Raw genomic sequence first — 23,511 nt, 5'->3', positions numbered from 1 at the left:
CAGTGATAGAGAACTAACTTGAATCTTTCAGAAAGAGCACAATTTCAACCCTGTTCATTTTTCTCTATTGTACTTATAATTTCTATTTTATTAATTTCTTTCATTATTGTTATTGTTGCCTTCCTCCTACATTCTTGAGTTAGTTGCAGGGAGTTTTTTGCCTTAAATTTTAGACATGGATAGTGAGCTCACTGTTCTTTAAACTTTCTTCTTTATTAACATATGGATTTAATCATTATGATTTTTTCTCCAAGCACAAATTAGTGGCATTCAACATATAAGAATATGATATATTCTTATTTTCATTCAGTGAAAGATATCGTTTAGTTCCATGAGGACTTCTTTTTGGACCCAAGGTTTATTTTTAAATGAACTGTTTAGCTTCTACATATTTGAGGATTTTCTTGTGATCATTTTTTGTTTGTTTTAGTTTAATTTCACTATGTAAGAGAATGTGATTTCAGTCCTTTGAAATTTGCTGAGACTTGTTTTATGGCGTAGCAAATGACCAATTTTGGTAAAATTTAGAAAATATGACCTGAGAAAAAATATATTCTATTATTGTTAAGTGCACTGTTAATTAGGTTAATTTTGTTTATCATATTATTTACATTTCTTAATCCTCTCTTCAGTTGTTTACAATTCCTTTTCAAGTATATATACTTACAGATTAATTTACATTATTATATTTTTCACTTTTCAAATTTCCATTTGTTCTATATTTTGATTTAGTACTCTGGTAAAATTCTCCATCTTGATTTTAATCTTTTTCTAACATAATTATCTCCATTATTATATTTTTAAGTACACGTCTAACAACTCCAATGTCTGAGTCATGCTGGGTCTTAGGTTTTGGTATGTCCGGTATTTTATTTAGTGATAGACATTGCGATTAAAAAAATGTATGGCTTTTGATGCTATTATTTTTCTCCAGAAAGACTCCCCCATCCTCTATGAGGCATCTGGATAATGAAGATCAGACGAGTTCAATTCCAACACGAACTGAGTTGCTCAAAGTGAAGTTACAATCTTTCCAAGGCTTGGTTTACCTACAGGCTTGGAGCAGCCTCCAAGGACTCCCATGTGAAAGCCTGGGTGTTCACTTGAGCTCCCTCTCCTTTTGGCGGATTATGAAAACCAACTGTTGTTTCCCAAGCTCTATGAGACTGTCAAAAATTACTGTTTCAGCTGTTCCTGCTTGGTTTCCTAGACTTTGCCCCTCACAGTTTAAGGTTTATTAAATGTTTCACAGAAAACACTGATGCCAAATGTTGGGCTTTCCTCAATATCCCTTTCCTCTGGGACGTGAGTTCTTTAAGTCCTGGCCACTGCAGTGGGAGCATCACTCAGCTCTCTAATTGGAAAAGATAATCCAAAGCTTATAGGATGATTTTTCATTAATTAATGCTTTTCCTGTTCCCTCACTACAAAGTTCTCCAAACTAGGGGTCCTTTTTATTTAATATCACAGGTTCTAGAACATAGTTGTTTTAGTGTTTCTTTTAGAAAGCTTATTTAATAGAGACTTATGTCTTCTATGAATCTCTTTGGACTACCTATTGTCAGGAAAACTTTAATTTGGATTTAAAATCATTTTACTAAATTGTTTTTTAATTGATTATTTATGGCCAATTTTCTCCCTATTAATCCCCATTCAGTTATATGGCTTTAGAGGTGCTTGATTATAAAATTGGAAACAAAAAACTTGAAGTAGGTTTAGATTCTCCCAAAGTGAATTATTTCATGAGTCTCATGCCATTTAAATATATCGTGGAACAAATGTCTTTTTAAATTAAGTTTTAATAATCCCAGGGGGAAAAATATTACTTCTTTGGCAATTCCTTCTTGTGGATTAAACATTCAAATCAAATTTTAGAAGTCAATCAGAGTCTGTGACTTTCCACCTGGAGAGTTCACTATATTTATTAAAAATTGGAATATATACAAGATTCAGAATTTTTAAAAAAATCTACACATTCTGAAATGTAGCCCAGCAGAAAGAAAACACGTAAGAATCTGAGCTAATATTTTTTAAACCTTCAAGATAAATATTTTAAAGTTTACTATAGAGCTCCTTTTTTAAAATATAAAAATTTCATCAACACTTTCTTTTAATGACTTTCAATGTGTTATTTATCAACTGATAAGTCCTGAGCTGTTTTGTTCTGTGTCTTATCATATAAAATTGTTTTAGAGGGAAATTTAATAAAATCAAATGTGTCTGAGTAACAAATGAATTCATTATATCAAAGGTGAATACATGCCTATATTTTAGAATAGATAATTTAAACCAAACACAACACTATGAAAATTAATATTTGTTTTTTCTCAATACTGGCACACAAAGCAGGATTCTCAGGTCCTATTTCCCAGTTACAATAACATGAATAGATATTGATGTAGCTTATTATCTCGGCAATAATGCATATTAAAACAAGAGATTATTTATTAGCAGTAAAATGTTTCTCCAGGGCTTAATTTAGAAAGCCTGCGATAACAAAATATGTCTGGAAAGCGATCCTCTGTACACTTATTATTTAGGGAACTTTTTTTTGCTTCACAGCAGTTTAAGATACTTAATTGAACAGTTCTTTGAAATGAAGGCATATGGTACAATATCAAGTCCTTGGGAGGCTGATGTGAATGAACAAATGCTGTAGGAGAAGCCAGGTTTCCTGGAATAGCCAAGAGATTTTAGTTCAGAAGCAGAAGTGGCCATTTCTCTCATGTCCATTAATATCCTCAGGACCTCTGGGTATGCTGCTGCTTTAACAGCATCCACACATGCCCCAGGGTTCCATATACAGAGAGAAATGTTGGGCAGCGATGGGTTAATCCATCTAACTGTACTCTTTCATGATTGGGGTGCAGTGAAACATCATGTCTGGGAGATGGAACTGTGATGGGGTTATGGTACAAAACTTCGCTCATTCAATGCGTTAAAGCAGGTTGACTGACTCAGATTTCAGCACTGAGCAAGCTAACCCTACTTCCTTGACAAGCAACAAAGGAGTTTGATTCCTGCAAGTTCTTGTAATAGCAAGGCAAGCATCTGGAATTACCAAGCAATTCTTTTCTCTTAAAGCCCTCCTGTCTCAAAGCTGGGACCACTGGTGACTACTGTCCCAGGCTCTAGGATCCATTCCATTTCTGGTCAGAGGGAGTGTATGAAGCATTTAGGAATACATTTGGGGTTCAGCATCAAGCCAGCCATGCTCTAGTGCCCATTCTGATGTTGCACTTCTGAATCTGGTGAATGGATTCTCACTGTATGCTTTTGGATCAGACTGAACCTGAGACTCAGAAGTTCCAGACCTGCATCCTTATTTACTCATGCACACTTTGGGCAGTCTCCTCCTTACTCTAGGGGTTTTTTGTGCAGATTTCTTTATTTCTTCCCAGGATTCTTAATTATGGAGATTTATCAAGGTCTAGAGTGAGTTTGTCCCTTGAATATCAGCTATCATTCTTGTGACACCTACTAGATGCTTAGGAGTTAAGAGTAGGAAAAACATCCCCCTCTTGGCATGGCTTCGGTTGTGTCTAGGTCTATAAGATGGCCCAGAACCATGGGTTTTGCCCTCTGAGCTCCCTTTGAATTTGCTGACTGAGGACTGAATAATGACTGAAAATGTCCATGACTGAACTACAATCTTTATGATTCCAAACACTAAAATAAATTTCCTTAATGGAACTGCTGGCTATGGAAAAATGCATCTATAGAATTCTTACTTCTACTTCTATCCAAAGATAATTTTCTCTGATTCTAAACTCCAGGCTTTCAGTAGATTGGCTTAATTATTTGGAAGGGTGCTGAGTCAGCAGGTGGCCTTGCTTAGCCCAGATCTAACCACACAGCAGCTGAATATTGTCTGGTCCCATGCAAGTCTATTTCTTAGTAGATCAGCCCCTTTAAGACCAGTCATATAGCTAAGCACATTATTATTCATTCCCCTTAGTCCAGAATATCAGGATGATGACTTGGAAAGAAAAGGTACAGATAATCTGGGACCACCCGGTACCTTGGTGAGTAGGTACATGCAACACAAAGAAGCATGGTCTTGTGGACAGGTAAGGATGAGCTGAGGAGGTTCAGTTGTAAGTGAAGAGAAATCCAGCAAAAAAGCAAATCTGATGTTCAGATTACAGAGCCAAATAGTAGGCATTCAGAAGAAGCACAGTGTAGGGAGAATAGGATGGTCTTCAGGTTTTCAAAAACCCTAAATGGAATTCTAATGCTTCCATTGACTACCCATTAATTCATCCATCCCATCCAACATTTACCACAACCTTCTACATGCTCCAGTGCTGTACCAGATGTGCACCAACTCAATCTGTCAGTGAAGTATGGTTTTCTATGTGGGAGTTAGAATAGTAAAAAATATGGAAATTAATACTTGTTAAGTATTTACTATGTGCCATACACTTTCATGTTGAGGAATTAATTTAATCCTCAAAACAATCCTGTAGACATTTTTACCCCAGTTCTGAAGAATGGCAAAGAAAGCAATTTCATGAAAGTAGGGTAAAGAAGAATAAAGATGAGTGAAAATCCACAGGACTTACATGAAGTACAACATGAGTTTCAGCTTACTTACTTGTAAAGCAGATAGTTACACCTGTCTTGGAGGACAGTTGTAAGGAGGAAATTACATTAAATGGCAAATGTGAAAGTTCATACCACAGGGTTAACACCTGGAAAATCTGAAGTGTGTCTTGTCTTCTACATTTCCATCAGAAATCTTACAAGAGGTGTATGGCTGAGAGGATGACAGAGGACAATGATGGAGCCGGACCAGGCTAACATTGGAAGTCTGTCCGGAAACTATCCAGCCAAGTAACATGAAAAATAAAGACATTTATTGAAGAAGATACAAGAAACATTGTACATAGGACAATGATGCCTCGGTCCCCTTCAAGGTAGGGACATTGGGACATCACATAGTTCTCCTAATCACCAACAGCTATCCTGTCATTTTCCTGAATCTCATTAACAGTCTGAAATCTCTTCCCTTTCAAAGGTGATTATAGTTTTGGGAAAAGCCAGAAGTTGCAGGGCACCAAATCTGGGCCATAGCGAGTCTGAGTCACCTGGGTGATTTACAAAAAACTCTGTATAAGAGGTGATGCATGAGTGATGCATGTGTTGTTGTGATGAAGCTGCCAATCATCAGTTGCCCATATCTGCAGCATTCTGAATTATCTGAATAGTTTCTGTGGAGCAATGTTCATTCCCAATGCATAATTTGATGCAGATTCGTTTTTCTACCCAGTCATTTTGAATGCGATGGCCACACAGTACACGTGCTCACTCAACAGTGCCTACTGCCTCCACTGACTAGTACAACAAAATTGTCAGTGTTCACACATGTGCATTCCAGTCCACATTCCTTGGCTGCCAGGTTACATCAGTGCTGCACAAGCTATTCTCATTATATTAACAAATGGCATGACTTTTTGTGGACAGACCTTATACAACAACCTCTGCACTGAGAAAAACTGATGTGGGTCATCCTGGTCACAGGTAATATGTTTCAGAAATCTAAGGCTCAGCCACCAGTCCTGAGGGGCATGGAAAACCAAGGGAGGATAAGTAGAAAACAGGAGATTAGTCATCAGCACAAAGCAGAAGCCCTCACTGGAACTGAAGCTCAAGGTTAAGGATGGACTGTCAGATGACAAGAGCATTGCTGCATTTCTGCAGGGCCTGTAGCATCAGCCCTACCAAAGAGAAAGCCATTGTCAGAATTCATGGTCCCATATTCCTGTCTCCAGGAATTATGGCTTTCAGTTCTTCTGTCCATGACTCAGCAACTGCTCAGCTGTCTGCACCTGTCTCCAACTTTGTTTCTCAGATCCCATGGACTGACCCTTTCTGTGTCTCTGGTACCCTCTCCTCCTAGTTGATACCAACTAGGTTCATGGTAAGCTCACTGAAAGCTGGGTCATCCGAAGTTGAGGGCCCCTTGAACTGCTTGATGAGTCACCACACCTACAGAAGGCTGAGCTTGCCAGTGGGAGAAGTGGCTCCAGATGGGGAAGGAAGTGACTGTAGACACAGAGCCCCAGGCACTTTCTTCAGGGACTCTCCACCCTTCACAGGACATGGTTGGTCTCAGCCTCAGACACTGTCTGTGTCTCTCTTACACACACATGCATACACATGATCTTCATAAGTCATGGATATGGTGTCATGGTATCTAGGCCATAATGCTCCATGGGAAGATCTCTTCTTGCCCTTGGCTTCTGTACATTGTGATGTTTTCCTTTTATGAATGAATGAAGGTGACACCAGTCTAGAACTTAAAAATAAAACTTTCTCTTACTCCTTACTAATTATACCATAATTGAAGAGCAGGGGAGAAAGTTTGCTTGGTTTATACATAATTCATATAATAGGGCCTGGATTGCATTACAGAATCATCACATTTCCCTAGGCTTGAACTCCTACCCAGAACCTACCTTAGGAAATTTGCCTCCTTAAACACCCACCAAGTTCCCACTAATTTTTTACTTGAACCCATGTCCACAAAACACCAGTAGAAAGGGTTTTACATATGGAATCTGAAAAGATGTGAAGACAAAGACACATGTGTGTGTGTCAATAACAAAGTATTTGAGTGGTATATCCAGAACAGAGATTATGAAAAAGTTGTAAAGAACTCCTGTCTTCATTTAGAATATCATTTGCCATGCCTTGAATTCAAATTCTTCTACTTGATCAGAGCTTAGCCAAAACCCTTCCCTGATCATGATTAATAATTTCTTCCTTTTCAGAACTCCTTAGCCCCTCTTATGTTTTTGTCTTATCACACTCATTATATTGTACAGGGATGGAACCAGGTTCAATAAGGCCTAAAATTTAAACACTATGGGGGACCTCTTTAGGAAAAATGAGAGGGATTAATACAAAATTACACATGAACATAAATATTTATTTAGAATAAATAAATCGCAACAAAATCAATTTTTTAAAAAGATTTTTAAATTTATTTTTAGAGAGAGAGAGAGAGAAAGAGAGAGAGAGAGAAACATCAGTGTGCAGTTGCTGGGGGCCATGGCCTGTAACCCAGGCATGTACCCTGACTGGGAATCGAACCTGCGATGCTTTGGATCGCAGCCTGCACTCAATCCACTGAGCTATGCCAGCCAGGGCTCAAAATCAAGTTTTAACAAGTTGATGAATATAACAAACATTAAAAAATCTAGAAAAATGACATTTTCATTAAGTAACTTCCTATTGGAATTAGGCATAATATTTTCTATAAAGAAAATGGAAAGATATTCAGTCTCTCCTCTTTAATGGCTGGTCACAATTATTTTATTGTGGATAATTGAAATAACTAAAACATACATCTTTACATACACACAAACTCACTCTTTGTAGTGCTGCCAGTAGGTTGTCCCTAGATACCTACACATTGTGTTTTGTGTAATTACCAAAGAAAAAAATGTGTGGTGCATGTATAGTTGCATAACTGTGCATGCTGTGTTATCGAGAGTATTTCTGACTTCAGAAAGATCTGTCTTGACCAGGCACTGTCAAGAATCAAACCCTGTCTTTACAGTTTTCCTCATCTGACTAAAAGAATTTTCTATAGACTATCTTTTGACTCTATGCACTTCGAACCTTGTGTCCCCCCCAGTACCCACTGAAGTCCTGTGCTGAGTGCTGCAGGGCATATTTCTATCATGATAAAACCTCTGTTCGGTACCCTCATGCCACGAACACCTAATGAGTCAGCGCAGGGGTGGTGAGGCATTTCTAGAGATCACTCCTCCACCTGGAGAGCTGGTAATCCATTCATTCTAAAATGAAGTATTTGTGAGCCCCATACACGTATTTCAAAAAACTCCACTAAGTGTGTTTTCGATACAACTTTTTTTTTGCTGCATCTCAAAAATATCCATAGTCATGCCAACAGGGGGAAACTAAGAGGAAAAAGAGACAGTTAAACTAACTGAAATCTTTTCTTTTAATCTCACTTTTGCAAATTTTACAAAAATGTATGACCACAGAAGTATGTTCATAGAGTCTCCCAGAGTGCTGGAAGTGGCCCATGTAAGTGAGGAGCATGACACCTGAGCATCATTCACTTCATGCTAAATCTGCTTCTGCTTTAACTTTGCATTATAATAATGTATGCACTTCTATAATTTATGTATTATAATAATGTCTTCTATATTTGAGCTCATTTTTACATTTTCAGTTCTTCATACAGTTCTTTTCACATAAAAGCAACTCAGTGAGTTTTTTTGCATTAACTAAGGAATTCATATACACTAATGGGCAAGTCAGTGTAACCTAGTTGAATGCACAGAGGAATTCCAGGCTGTCCAATTCGAGGTTGTTTCCTCTCCTTCACATTGCACAGAGCACATTGGTTAGTAGCTTTGGCCTTGAGTTTCTCTGGAAACTTTGGGCTTCTTTTCTCCTCCTGGTCTCAACAAGGTCAGAAACTTCTGAGGGAGGATTTCTGTAAGGATTGTAATTTATTAATTCAAACAATAAACATGTTACTATAATTTAAAATAATGATTACAGTAAAATATTGTTTAATTAATTTATGACACATCTATAAAATAGAATGCTATGTTAAAATGCATGAAATAGAACCAAGACTTTTCAAATTGAAAAACATCCAGGATGTATCATTAAGTGGTAAAAATGCTCCACTCCAGAATCATCACCAGTTCAAACCTCTCCAACAGCATTTTGTCCTTCTAGCTTACCTGCTTAGGTAACCCCACTACCACTCCCTTTCCTGCAGCCTCAATGGAACTTCCTGTCCACTGATTTCTCTGCTTTCTCCCAATCTTTTGCAACTATTCTACAAATATTCTAAACTCCCTTGGCCCTTGTACCTTTGCTTTTCCCCCCTACATTTCAATTGTTGTAAAATACAAAAAAAAAAAAACCAACTCTCACCATCTATTTTTAAATACGATGCAGTAGTGTTAAGTACTTCATGACATCGTGCAACTATTACCACTCTCCATCTCCTGAACTCTTCCCACCTTGCAAAACTGAAACACTATGCTCACTAAAAACCAACTCTCCAACTTCTCCTCCTGCTTTCCCTGGCAATCACTATTCTGCTTTCCACCTCTATGATGGTGAGTACTCTAGGTATTTTATAAGTGGAATCATATAGTATTTGTCTTTTTGTGACTGGCTTATTATGTTTTTTCCCTAGTTACCTTGGAGTTTATTTAAACTAAGAGAAAAAGGTCATAATGTTTTCATGCAGTACATACTTGGTTCTTTCAACACAATTGTGACAAATAACAGAAAGAATTAAGGCTGTACTAACAATCCATACAAAACACCAACATTTTGGCTAGTACACAAGAAATGTTAAATGTTGTTAAAGAAATACTGCAAACACTTTTTAAAAAACTATAGTAGCTAATACAAAGAGGCATGCCTTCCGTGGGAATAGGAATGCAGTTTAGAAAATAAAGAAAAAAATCACACTGAAACTATCAATTTCTTTAAAAACCCCTGAGCAAGAAAAGTAACACTGAACCTCCATACTATCATAATTTTGCTCAGTAAGGTTCATCCATGTTGTAGAATGTGTCAGAATTTTCTTTGTTTTTAAGACTCAGTAATAGTCCATGGTATGTGTACACCACACTTTGCTTATCTGGACACTTATATTGCTTCCATGTGTCATCTAAAATTTCTATTCTTTTTTCCACATTTTATGTCTTTTTATTGATATTTCCATTTAGAGCATACATTCTTTTCTTGACTTTCTCCTTTAGTTCTCTGAGCATCTTTAAGATAGTTGTTTTAAATCTTTCTCTAGTATGTCTACCATCTGGTGTTTCTTGAGGACTGTTTTGTTGTTTTTTTCCTTTGAATGAGTGATGCTTTCCTGTTTCTTTGTATGCCTTGTGATTTGTTGTTTAGAACTTGACATTTGCATCTAATTATGTGGTAACTCTGGAAATCAGAGTCTCCCCTACCCCAGGGGGATCTTGGAACTTTCCTGAATCTGCACCTTTTTCTGGGTATGTGTGTTAACTTTCTAAGTATCCCCATATATGAACAGTTGATTTTGAATACTATAGTCTTTAATGCCTGACTCCCAAAAAGGGAAAAAGAGAAAAAAATAAAATGAGAGGAGGTACTGGCTTTTTAAATGCCCCAGAATTCACTTTGGTCAAAGAAGGAGGGGCTTGCAACAATGGGTGTGTGGCCCCTTTGCACCTCTGTGATCAGAAACAGCAAGCAACAGTCAGAGCACAGATCCCCAGTATTGCCCACTCCAGCTCTTGAAAGCTTCTCAAGCTACTCTAGGAACTGCGGCATAGCTGCTTGCCAGGGATGGTAGGATGTGGTGGGCAGGAAGGTGGAAGAGCACGGGTAGCTGATACCATGCTATGAACTGAAATTGATTGAATGTAACCATGATTTACTTTCCAAGCCTTCCCCTGGAAGTTGCCAGTTTCCAAAGTTCAAAAATAGTTGTATCAAACAGATTTTGTCAGGGCAACTGTTGTCGAGGTGGGAAGACAGATTATTGGTGCTTCCTACTCTGCCATCTTCCCAGAATCCTATCTGTGCCTTTGCTACACTTCGCTACCTGGTGAAACTTCAACTTTGGACCAACCCAGTTGCTTCTCTCCTACTTACTTGCAATCAGGCAGTTGAATCTCAGTACAGAAAATCATTTACTGGGTACATTACTAACCAACTAGAACCTACACAATTCCAACCACCCTTTCTCAAAAAAGTTGTGTGTGCTTCTTCATCTTTCTCTTTCTCTTTTTTCCCTTTTAAAAATAAAAATATACTTCAAGCACTCTCTAGAATATAAATTCATGAGGCTGGAGATTTTTGTTGTTGTTCAGGGCTCTGTCCTTCATGCTTAACACAGTGTGGCACATGCTAGATATTAATTTCGAATAAGTGGACATGGACAAGTACACAAATTAAAATAGAAAACACACTTGTACCATATACTTTATCAAATTTGGGCATATTACCATAATTCATCTGCATTTTTCTAAGCTTCCTGGATCCTATTCACCTCTCTATCCCTAACAATTGGTGATGTCAACAATTTGGTGTTTATCTTTCTCATGGGAGTTTTTGAACTTTACTACATATTTACCCCATAATGGTATATATATATATCATTGTTTTTGAAGGGTTATAAACTTCACATAAATGGCACTGTATTCTATGTAATCATCCTACAATTTTTCATCCTACATGTTCTTCCTTCTACATTATGTTTTTGAGATGAATCCATGTTAATACCTGCAGTTCCAGTTTATTTATTTTTAATTATTTTTAATCTTCATATGAGGATATGTTTTTTATTGATGAGAGAGAGAGAGAAGCATATCAGTTGCTTCCCACACACATCCTGACTGGGGATTGGACCCATGACATCTCGATGTGCAGGATACATCCCCACCAACTGAGCTGCCTGGCCAGGGCCCAATTTATGTTGTTCATTTTTGCTTGCTTGCCTCACAATTTCCTTATCCATTCTTCTACTGATGAAAATTCTAGTGATTTTCAGATTTTCACTATTACTAGCACTGCTACACCGAATATTCCTATACAAGTGTGCTGTGTGACAGTCTGCAGTCATTCCTTTAGGAGGGACCTGCATCTAGGGATGGAATGCTGGGACACCAGAGTTTGAACTCTACTAGACATTGTCAAATTATTCTCAAAATATTTTGTATAAATTAACATTTCCAACAGAAATATTTGAAAGTTCTCCTTGCTCCACTTCCAAGTCACCATTTGGTATTGTCAGACTTTAAATATTTTTCTAATCTCATGGTATTAAATAGCAACTTATTTTTTATTTTGCATTTCTCTGATTACCAGTAAAAGTTGAAAAAACTTTCATCTTTCTTGGTCATTAGGCAATTCTTTTCTCTAAATTACTATCTCTCATAACTTTGCCTATTTAAAAAAATAAAAACTTAATTTTTCTAGAGCAGTAAGGTTCACAGCAAAATTGAGACAATGGAACAGAGATTTCCCATGCACCACACATTCATTATTAACACCCCACCCACCCACCCACCCAAACTGGCATATTTGTTACAACTGATGAACCTATACTGATCCTACATTATCACTCAACATCCATAGTTTACATTATGATTCACTCTTGGTGTTGTACATTCTATGGGTTTGGACAAATGTGTAATAACATGTATCCATCGTTATGGTGTTATACACAGTATTTTCACTGCCCTAAAAATCCTCTGTGCTCTGCTTATTCATCCTTCCCTCTTCCTACCAAAGAAACCCTTTGCCTATTATTTTTTAAGATTTTTAAATTGTTATTCTATTATAGGTGTTTCAATTTTTCCCCCCTTTCCCTCCTCTGCCCATCCCACTCCCTGGTCCCATAGTCAATTCCCGCACTGGCCCATGTCCACAGGTCATTCATACATGTTCTTTGTCTAGTCCCTTCCCCTTCTTTCCACCATTATCCCCCTCTTCCCTCCCCTTTGGTCACTGTTAGTCTGTTTCATGTTTCCATGCTGCCTGTTACTTTTGTTGAGCTATTTCTTTCTCTGATTTTAGGCAGTCAACACTTTGTCAGGTATATGCATTGTAAATATTATCCTTCAGTCTGTGTTTTATCTTTATGTATAGTATCTTCTTAATAGAAAAGTTTAATATTTTAAAGGAGTCAAATTTATCTATCATTTTCCTTAATAGTTTTTGTATAGTGTTTTAGAACTCTCTCTCCACTCTCAGGTCCTAAGGATATTTCTTATGCTATCCTCTAAATTTTTTAAATGCTGCTGTACACATTTAGTTTTTAATACAGCCTGGAAAATAATGTAAGAATTAAATTTTATCATTTTCCATACAGATAACTAATTTTTTCACCACCATTTTATTTCCCTACTGATCAGCAGTGCAGCTCCTCACAAATATTAAGTTTCCCTTTATGCATGAGCTCTGTGAGTGTGCTCATGTTCTACCCACTGGGCACCTTGTCTACATCTGTGCCAAAATCAAACTGTATTAACCATTATAATTTCACAAAAGTATTGCTCTCTTCCCCACCTAGTTTTTCTTTAAAGATATTTTGGCTATCCTGTCCTTTACCATATGAATGTTAAGGGCACTTGTCAAGTTCTACATACAACTCTGGTGATATTTTAAATAGAATTGGATTTTAAATTGAATTTATTAATTAATTGGGGGACAACTGCCATCTTTACAATCCCCAAATACGGTTTTTGTTTTCTTTATTTTCTTTCTAATTATCTTGCACAATTTGTTGGACTTATCCTTAGGCAAACTATAGTTTTTGTTGTCACTAAACAAAGTTTTTTTTAAATCAATACATTGTTTTTCTAATGGATTATTCAGAATGTTATTGATTATGCTGAGTTCATATCCAAAAACTGGGACCAAATTTCAAGTTAGTTTTAGAATTTTAAATTGGTTCATTACTGGAAATACTATTATTTCTCAGGTAACATAGGTACATAAATATATCTCCTTCTTTCCAGTCCTTGTACTTTTTCTTCACCTATTGACTTGTCTAGAACCTCTAGTACATTGTTGAATAGAAGTGGTGACATAAAGATATTTAATTTAAGCCCTGGCTGACATAGCTCAATGGATTGAGCATGGGCTGCGAACCAAAGTGTCACAGGTTTGATTCCCAGTCAGGGTACATGCCTGGGTTGCAGGCCATGACCCCCAGCAACCGCACATTGATGTTTTTTTCTCTCTCTCTTTCTCCCTCCCTCCCCTCTCTAAAAAATAAATAAATAAAATCTTAAAAAAAGATTTAATTTTTCCTGACTTTAATAAGAATGCCTCTAAAGTCTCATCAATAAAAGATTACTGTAGATTTTGAATATTCAGTAAAGAACTTTCTTTTGTATTCCTAGTTTTCTAAGATGTTTAAAAATCATGACAGATGTCAATTGGTTTTTCTGGAATTACTGATATAATCATAAAAAAATTCTTAATCTCTTAATGTAGTATATATATATAAATATATATTCAATGGTGTTTTCTTTAGCTGAGCAGAAGATTTTTATTTTGATGAGATCCCATTTGCTTATTCTTTCCTTGCTCTAGGGGACATATTGGTGAAAACATGGCTGCGTGGAATACCTGAGTATTTCCTGACTATGTTCTCCTGTAGGACTTCTATGGTGTCAAGACTTATAGTTAAGTCTTTTATCCACCTCGAATTTATTTTTGTGTATGGTGTAAGTTGGTGATAGAGTTTCATTTGTTTTGCATGTAGCTTTCCAGCTCTCTCAACATCATTTGTTGAAGATGCTCTTTTTACTCCATTTTATGCTTCTGCCCACTTTGTTGAACATTAATTGGCCATAGGTCTTTGGGTTTATTTCCAGGCTTTCTAATCTGTTCCATTGGTCTATGTGTCAGTTCTTATGCCCATACCAGTGCCTTTTGATCAAAGTAGCCTTATAATACAGTTTGATATCAAGTTTTTTTTAAGTTATTGTTGTTCAGTTACAGTTGTCTGCATTTTTCTCTCCACCATTCCCTTAATGTAGTATATTATATCAAGAGACTTTGGAATTCCTTCTGAAACCATCTTTCCATTCCTGAGATGAACCAGATTTGAACATAAACACTGCTGAGTTTGATTTGCTACTATTTTATTTAGAATGTTTTATCTTTGTGTTCATAAATGAAATGAATCTAGTTTTCTTATATTTTCCCTGATCTCAAGAGTACACTAGGTTTAAAAATGAGCTATATAGCTTTCTCTCCTTTCCAATTCCCTGAAATAATGTGTATAAATTGGAGACTATCTGTGCTTTAAAGAAATAACAGCTGTAAAATCATCAGAACCTGGTGTCTCTTTCATAAGGAAGAGAGTTTTGACTACTGCTTTAGGCACTTCAATGACTATTAGACTATTTATGTGGTCCAACTTTTTATTCAGTTAATTTTTGTAATTAAATTTAAAAAAATATATTTTATTATATTTGTATTTGATGATACTATTTGTATTTGATTATACTATATTATAATAGTATTTGATTATACTATTACAGCTATCCCATTTTTCTCCTCTTTATTCCCCTCTGCCCTCCAAACCCCCTCCCACCAGCATCCCCCACTTAGTTCATGTCCATGGGTTGTACATATAAGTTTTTTGGCTTCTCTGTTTCCTGTAGGAGACCATTCTGCATGGCGTGGGCCCAGCTCCCACTCAGAGATGCACAGGACCCATGCCCATGGATAGGTTCTCCCATAGAGAATCAGGCCTGCAATGTACCTAGGCCACTATGAGGCTTTTTGCTTTTTGCTAAAACTCCCTCACCCTGAATTGAAGACATTTACTGCAAAGTAACTCCTAAAATCCATGCTAAACCGTCCAAGGATGAATGTAACAGGTTCAACCACTTTTGCCTTTCCATTTGCAAATACCCCTCTTCCGTGATGTGATTAGCGGTATTGGCTCCTTTGTTTTCTGTAAAATGTAACCACCTAAAGTGAACCTGTGCATAGTAAATGAAGACCATCATGCAATCTGCTGAGAAACCCAATAAAGGCCTGTCATGGCAGAGGCTGTGGCTTTTGCTCCCTTTGAGAGAAAAGCCATGCTGTCCCTTTTCCTCCACCGGACTCAGTAGTCCATGTGAATGTCTCATTTCATCCATAATGACCTGGACACTGCGGGCTGGTGTCTACATCATTTATTATACTATTCTTAACCTCCTCTTGTCTATTTTGTATCTACCATTTATGCTTCTTATTCCCTGTACCTTTTCCTCCATTTGCCCTGCTCCCCCTTCCTCGCTGATAACCCTCCATGTGATTTCCATTTCTAGTCTATTCCTGTTCTAGTTATTTGCTTTGTTTTTGTTTTGTTTTTAGGTTTAATAGTTGATAGCTGTCAGTTTGTTGTCATTTTACTGTTCACATTTTTGATCATCTTCTTTTTCTTAGATAAGTCCCTTTAACATTTCATATAATAAGGGCTTGATGATGATGAACTCCTTTAACTTGACCTTATCTGGGAAGCACTTTATCTGCCCTTCCATTCTAAATGATAGTTTTGCTGGATAGAGTAATCTTGAATATAGGTCCTTGCCCTTCATTACTTTGAATACTTTTTTCCAGGTCCTTCTTGTTTGCAAGGTTTCTTTTGAGAAATCAGTTGATAGTCTTATAGGGACTCCTTTGTAAGTATCTGTCTCCTTTTCTCTTGCTGCTTTTAAGATTCTCTCCTTAGCTTTAATCTTGGTAATGTAATTATGATGTGCCTTGGTGCGTACTTCCTTGGGTCCAACTTCTTTGGGACTCCCTGAGCTTCCTGGACTTCCTGGAAGCCTATTTCATTTGCCAGATTAGGGAAGTTCTTTTTCATTCTGTTTTCAAATAAGTTCTCAATTTCTTGCTCTTCCCCTTCTCCTTTTGGCACCCCTAGAATTCAGATGTTGGAACATCTGAAGTTGTCCCAGAGGTTCTTAAGCCTCTCCTCATTTTTTTTTGAATTCTTGTTTCTTTATTCTGTTCTGCTTAAATGTTTATTTCTTCTTTTTGTTCCAAATTGTTGACTTGAGCCCCAGTTTCTTTCCCTTCACTGTTGGTTCCCTGTATATATTTTTTTCACTTTGCATGCGCTTCCCTTTTTCCTCTATTTTGCGACTATACTTAACCATTTCTGCAAGCACCCTGATTATCAGTGTTTTGAACTCTGCATCTGTTAGGTTGGCTATCTCTTCTTCACTTTGCTCTATTTTTGGAGTTTTGATCTGTTCTTTCATTTGGGCCATTTTTTTTGTCTTGGTGTGCCTGTTATGTTATAAGGGTCAGAGTCTTAGGTATTCATCAGGGCAGGGCAACCCAAATAATCTGGTTGTGGTGCTGTATGTGGGGAAGGGGTCTGAGTGGGAACAGTGCTGCTTGCTCAGTTCTCAGCTGGCTTCCAGTCACTTCCCCTACTGCCCACGAGCAAATTGGATCCTTCTGGTGCTGATTCCCCAAGTGGGTGGTTTTGTGTATGTTCTAGGACCCTTTGGGTCTCCCCAGTGAACTATCCTGTGGGGCTGGGAGTTTCTTCCACCACTGCAATGCCCACAGGATTTTATGGCCAGAGGTTTTGAGGCTTTATTTCCCTACACTGGAACCCTGGGTTGCATGGTCTGTCTCACTCCCCAGTTGTCCCTCCTAGCTTATCTGCACGCAAATGTGGGGCCACTTGGTTGGCCAGCCACTGCCTTGCCTTGTGTCCTCTCCTCCCTGGCTGCCTATCTCTGCCCCTCCTACCAGTCTGAATGAATGTTTCTTCTTTAACTCCTTGGTTGTTGGACTTCCATACAGTTCAATTTTCTGGCACTTCTGGTTATTTTTTGCTTTTAAATTTGTTGTTGTCCTTCTTTAGGTTGTGCAAGGAGGTAAAGTGTATCTACCTATGCCCCCTTCTTGGCCGTAAATTCTTAAATACATTTTTTATTTAAATATTTAAATTTTGGACATAAGTTTGTTTTTAGTAATTATTTATCATTTAACAATTCTTTGTAGTAAGTCCCTTATTTGGACGCTAATAATATAAATCTGTACCTTTTGTATTTTTCTCTTTTTTAAGGATTTTATTTATTTTTATAGAGAGGGAAAGGGAGGGAGAAAGAGAGGGAGAGAAACATTGATGTGAGAAACATTGGTGATCAGTTGCCTCTTGTATGTGCCCTGAAAGGGGACCGAACCCATAACCTAGTCGTATGCCATGACTAGGACTGGAACCTGTGGCCTTTTGCTATGAGGCATGATGCCTAACCAATGGAGCCACGTCAGTCAGAGCTAGTCTTTTTCTTGATTGTTCTTTTTATTCATTTTTTCAAGTTACTAGTTTTGGTTTCACTTATTCCTACTGTTTCTGTATTTTTTACTTAATTTCTATTTTATTTTACATTTTTTGGATTCATTTTATGCTCTTTTTCTAGTTTTTAAATCCAATCACTAGCTTATTTTTAACACTGGAGTTGTTTATGTAGTATGTGCACTGCTGTTTAGTGCTAAATGTAATCTCTGCTGTGATGTCTTCTTCAACCTTCTTATGTTATGGAAGTTTCCAGCTATGTTTTTCCTATCTTTATATTGTGGATCTCTAACTTAACTTTATTCTCTGGTTAGAGAATTTTCCTCTATGTTAACAAGTGTTTAAATTTATTGTTTCATTTATTATTTAACACACAATCAATATTTGAAATGAGTCCATGGTTTTTGAAAATAAAATGTATTTTCTATGCAATAGGGGTTTAGCCTTCTATACAACACTATTAGATCAAGCATATTAATTTGTGTTCTATAATAGAAAAATTACTAATCCAGATTATTTATAAGCAAAGGTATATTTTACGATATTGTAGGAGAGAACAAATCATGTAGTAAATATGAAACAGATCCTGAAATAAGGCTACAGAGCAGCTCTTATATGCAGCTTTTAGGTTCTATTATTTTATACATTCTATGGTTGGCTACATTTAATAATTAATCTTTACTTGTGACTAGTGTACTTTTAATGAGGACTCACGCTACCCTACAATTCTGGGAAGGCTCAGCTCCTCTTTCTTCAAACACAATTCCTCCATTCCCTCATCTGTCACTCCCATTTGGTGGACATTGGAGAGCTGTGTCACTCCCTGTCAAAGTCCCTGCTACTGCCTACAAGACTGTGCTAATATTTCTCCATCATTCCAATGAAAATTAAGATGAATATAAAGTGAAGTACTTAACTATTATTTTATTAAAGCCAATCATAAGTCAAAAATACATTGAGTCACATTATTTATAAACCAGGAGCATTTAGATGATAAGATTACTGCACAATCCCATTTATTCAATATTATATTGTAAGGCTAAAAACATAATCACCCAGAATTTAATAAACTAAAAATCATAAAAATTCTTGAAATCTGAAATTTGTAAGTGACAATCACATTACCATCCAAGATTATGATTTCAAACTAGTTATGTGAATTCTCCCTTTTGGATCCTGAAGTCATTAAAAAACTTGACACATGCTTACAATATAGCAGCATGTACCTATTCTGTTGTGTATATATGTGTATATTATAACCCTATAGTTAAATTACACTCTCTAGCAGCCCTTATTTGCTTAAGTTTTCAACAATTATAAAAATTTTCTACACAGCAATTATCACTATCTGATGTATCGCTCCTTTGTCTGTCTTCCTCTAAAATGTCAACTCAATGAAGGTGGGGGTTTTGTCTTTTTTGTTCATTACCGTATCACTGGGACACTACCTTATACATGGTAAATATTCATTGAGTGTAAGCTCATATATTTTTATATGTTACAGATCTCAATTTGAGTTAAAAATTAAGCAAGAAAGACATTACAATAAAAATATGTCAAATAGGAGCACTGTAGTTAAGTTGTGGGCCTGGACGATAATAGAGATTGAGGAGTGGAGTGTGTGACTAAAGATGGTAGAACAAACTAGGTAATGCTCCCAGTCAGAGACATGAACAGTGTTCTTGTTCTGGTCACAGTTATCAATTAATTGTGGCAAGTCAGAGTAAGAAAGGTTGAGAGTTTACTAACATATTCAGGATTAAGTCTGGAAGCTTAGATGCAAGCATATGAAAAAGTGAAAAATCTGGTAGATTACTCTAATGAAAGCACCGTATACAGGGTATACCCTTTGAGAGATCCCAATTACATCCAAACTCCTTCACCTGGCAGACAAGGTCCTTCATGTTTTGGTCTCCATGGTGAGCCTCTCTGTAATCATTTTATGATTTTCTGCTCCCTGCTCTATCTGTTGTGGACTCTCTCACTTCTCTGAACTACACCTTATTCTTCACAGGCTTTGGTGTATTCCTTTTCTCCCACATAGACTCTCGCTCCCCCTTAAGCCTTCTGCCCCTTTCCTATTTTCCTTCAGGTCTTCACTTAAACCTAGGCACTCATAGTTAAGTGTTTTCTGCTCCCCAAGATCATGTAGGACACCCTTCTGATGTGTCCCCATTACACCCACTTACCCTTATCTAACATTTATACAGTTTTGAAATTGCCACTTTTCAGAGTCATTTCCCCAAGCAAGCAGTATGATCCTCAAAGACAGAGTCTGGGTGATGTTCACAGACATATTCTAGCACCTAGCACAACTGACACTGAGAGTACTCAGTAAATGATTATTGAATAAATGATGAGTAAAGGAGTGACAGACGTATGAATGTGAAGAAGTCCATGAAGGCAACTGAGTCATAGGTTGCCCAAAGAGGTATGATTTATTCAGTTTGTTAAATCTCAGACCCACAGAGAATGGTATGTGTTTGATTCAGGAGTCAGGGGAGCTCTAGAGGAGACCAGGAGGCCTTGGTATCATGGCTGAGTATGTTAAGCAAGGTAAAGACAAAGGCAGGTTAAGGCTATGGCAGGGTAAAACCATCAAGTAGTTGGTCTGTCTATGGAAAGTCCAGCCTTCCCTTCTGATGCTTTCCCCAACCCCTGCTGTGTCAGTCCCTTGTTTAATGTGACTCCAGATAACAAATGCCCTTTAATCTTTCTCCTTTCTGCAACACCAGCTGTCTAAACAATTTATCTGTGGGACCTTAGGCACTGGCTGGTGAAGATGGAGTCATGGATGTTTCAATTGCAGGATGTGTTCAGAACTCTGGCATTATGGCCCAAAGAAGCTACTCACTCTGCTACAACTGAGATGGGTATAGGTTTCAACAATCACTAATAACCAGGGAGCCTCCCAGAAGGACACAACATCAGCCTGAAAAAGCACTGAGTTGTCAAAGTAGTAGCACCTGCTCTAATTTCAGTGGATTGGATCCATTCTTTAATGAGATACAAACCAAGTGTATATATTTCCCGCCAACTGGAATCTATTATTTGTCTTTTGAGCCAGCTGTTCTTTTGTTCCCTACACTGGAAGGGAGACCTTGAAATTACATTTTTTTCAGTCCTACATTCTCAGAAATCTATATTGATACTTTAATAAAGGGATTCATTTATCCTCAAAGAACCCCTCTGTGACAAAAGTATGTTTGGGTATACTAATGCACTCATAATAAATATATACAGCCATACAACAGAGCAAGAGTCCTGGTAGCCTGTTATTTACAGTAATTGTAGATCGTGAGTGGACATTTTAAAGAGAAGCTTACAAGTTAGTTGTACTTTCTGGTAGTAATTACCTCCCACAAACATGACTCATTTTGGCAGTTTAAATGCAAGAGTTGGGTGTCCCCAAATCAACAGTCTTATAAATACACCTCTGACAAATGCATAAATGTTTAAATATTTCTCCCTGATCTCAAAGACAAGTTTAAATGTAAGACTTTTATGCATTACAATACCTTTGGGAGAAAGTAAACACAAAGATCATGGAAGTCTCTCTGTACTGGGGGAAGTCTCTATCCCTGTGGGAAGGGGGGAACTCCAGCAACAAGAAGGTTAAGTGTGTTTTCTTCCATCCAGGAGGGAAGGCTGCTATTTGTTCTAATGCAGCCCGTTTTTTAAAAAATAACACTCATAGGGCAGACTTTTATGGCAATAGAACAGCATTAATGCTTTTGGGTGGGACTGACTATTATCTTGTAACAGAAAACATAACTGAAGAAATGTGGCTTGTCAGCCAGGAATGCCGAAGAAAGAACACTCTATGCCAGGGGAGATGCTCATTTTTGTGGAATGCTCACTCAAAGACATTGTGTATCTCGATAACCTTTGGCCTTTCAATCAATGGAACATTTTTTAAACATTATTAAAAGTATTAACAGAAACTTAGGTGCTGACATCATCCACCCACTAGATTCATTATTTTGTGAAGTCCTAAAGTTTTATTTGTGTCTGGTTAAAAATTGAAGCATATTAGAAGTCTCTATTCTATTCTCATTATATCTACCTATTTCAACATACTATATCAACCACCCATGTGAGTTTAAGAGTAAAATCTATACTCACAATTCTATCATCTGTATTTAAATAGGAAATAACATGTCAATATACACACACAGTACTTTTTTTTATTCAAAATAAACATTGGTAGCCAACTTATCACTGATTCCTACAGAATGTTCAGTGTCAAAAAGGAACTGCTTCTGCAGAAAATTCTTCCTCAGTATTTTTGAATTTGATGTCTATTTTGCTCCTAGTTATTTTCGTATCATCAGCTGCTGCTGTTGCATTCCCATCTCTTGAAAGAATCCAGAGGAATACAGGGTTCTTCTGTGGCTAAGGGGAAAAATGCCTGCCAAGAAGGCTGAAGTTCTGGTGAAGGTCACTAACTACTACAAAATGGACTAAATACAGTAAGTAAGAATGTCGGTGCACACAAATGGATAGCCAATGGCTATGGCATTTTGTGGAGAAATTTGATATAACAACACTAGTACAGCTGGACATTGAGGAGCACAGAGAAATACCTCCAAAGAGTGTGCAGCAGTTCAGTGGTTAGATGAGGACCAACCCAAACTCAGTGTCCCAAAATAATGACAAAGAGCTGAGATGGGTCGCATATATTAGACCCCTTGTGCATAGCTCAGAGTCACAACTGGAAATTTTCCACCTGGCTCTCATTAAAGTCCTTTGAACAAGACAGGGAAACTAGGCCCACATAGTCTATTCTCTTGAATGCAAAAGGATCACCTATAACTAACTCTCAGAGCTTGTCAAGAGATGGGGTGAAGTCCCTCTATATGAGTGCTGAAAATGCCTACAATGCACAGAATATTATTTCTGGTCCAGGAAGAGTTTAAATTTGGGGCAGGGGGTGGCAGAGAAGAGACAGAAGGGTTAGTTTGGAGGAGGTCCATGCTATGCCATTCACAAACCTTTTTTGACAAGAGTAACTTACAGCTAAGGAAGCAGTTCCAAGGAAGCTTAATAAGTATGTGGGAAGGAGAAAAGTTGCCTGCGGCAGACCAGAAGTGACTTGGGGTGAGGCTAGATGATGCTCACTGATTCTCCAATGTCCAGGCTTTTTGTCAGGGAATGAATGAGAGAGGTTCTTTTTCCAAAGGTGGTAGCAAATCTTTTCGACTTTAAAAACAGAACCAATTTGCCTGCCTTTCCTCTTTAACTGAGCCAGGCTACCACACAGACTTGTGGCTTATTAGGTGGGAACATTTCTTCATTAAGTTGAGCTACCTCTTTTCATGCTTTATAATATAGCTTTTTATTACTTTGATACTAATGGGAGCAAATCAAAGAGAACAGAAGAACATGCCTTTAGAAATAAATAGGATAGCTCTTTTTTGCAAATGTTATTGCTATGTTCCAGAATAAACAACGGGGTAACTTATTTCAAAGTTACATCCTCTCAGGCTCTCTTCCAGTTCTAGTTTTGCCAACTGTCCTGTGTTGCCTTTGCCTGGCCTATGTCCAGGGCTTTTGTTTGGTACCCAGGCATGACCACTCTGGGACCTGCTGGGTGCCACTGAGTCACATTCCAGCCTGAAGTGTGTGGGATGGACTCCCAGTTGGGTGAAACCTTAACCAATGAGATCTGAGGCCCATGGGGGAAATTT

The sequence above is a fragment of the Phyllostomus hastatus genome, unplaced genomic scaffold (genome assembly GCF_019186645.2).
Source record: "Phyllostomus hastatus isolate PE091 unplaced genomic scaffold, TTU_PhHast_1.1 phas_scaffold_1674, whole genome shotgun sequence".
NCBI lineage: Eukaryota > Metazoa > Chordata > Mammalia > Chiroptera > Phyllostomidae > Phyllostomus > Phyllostomus hastatus.
Note: the sequence above shows the minus strand (reverse complement) of the source record.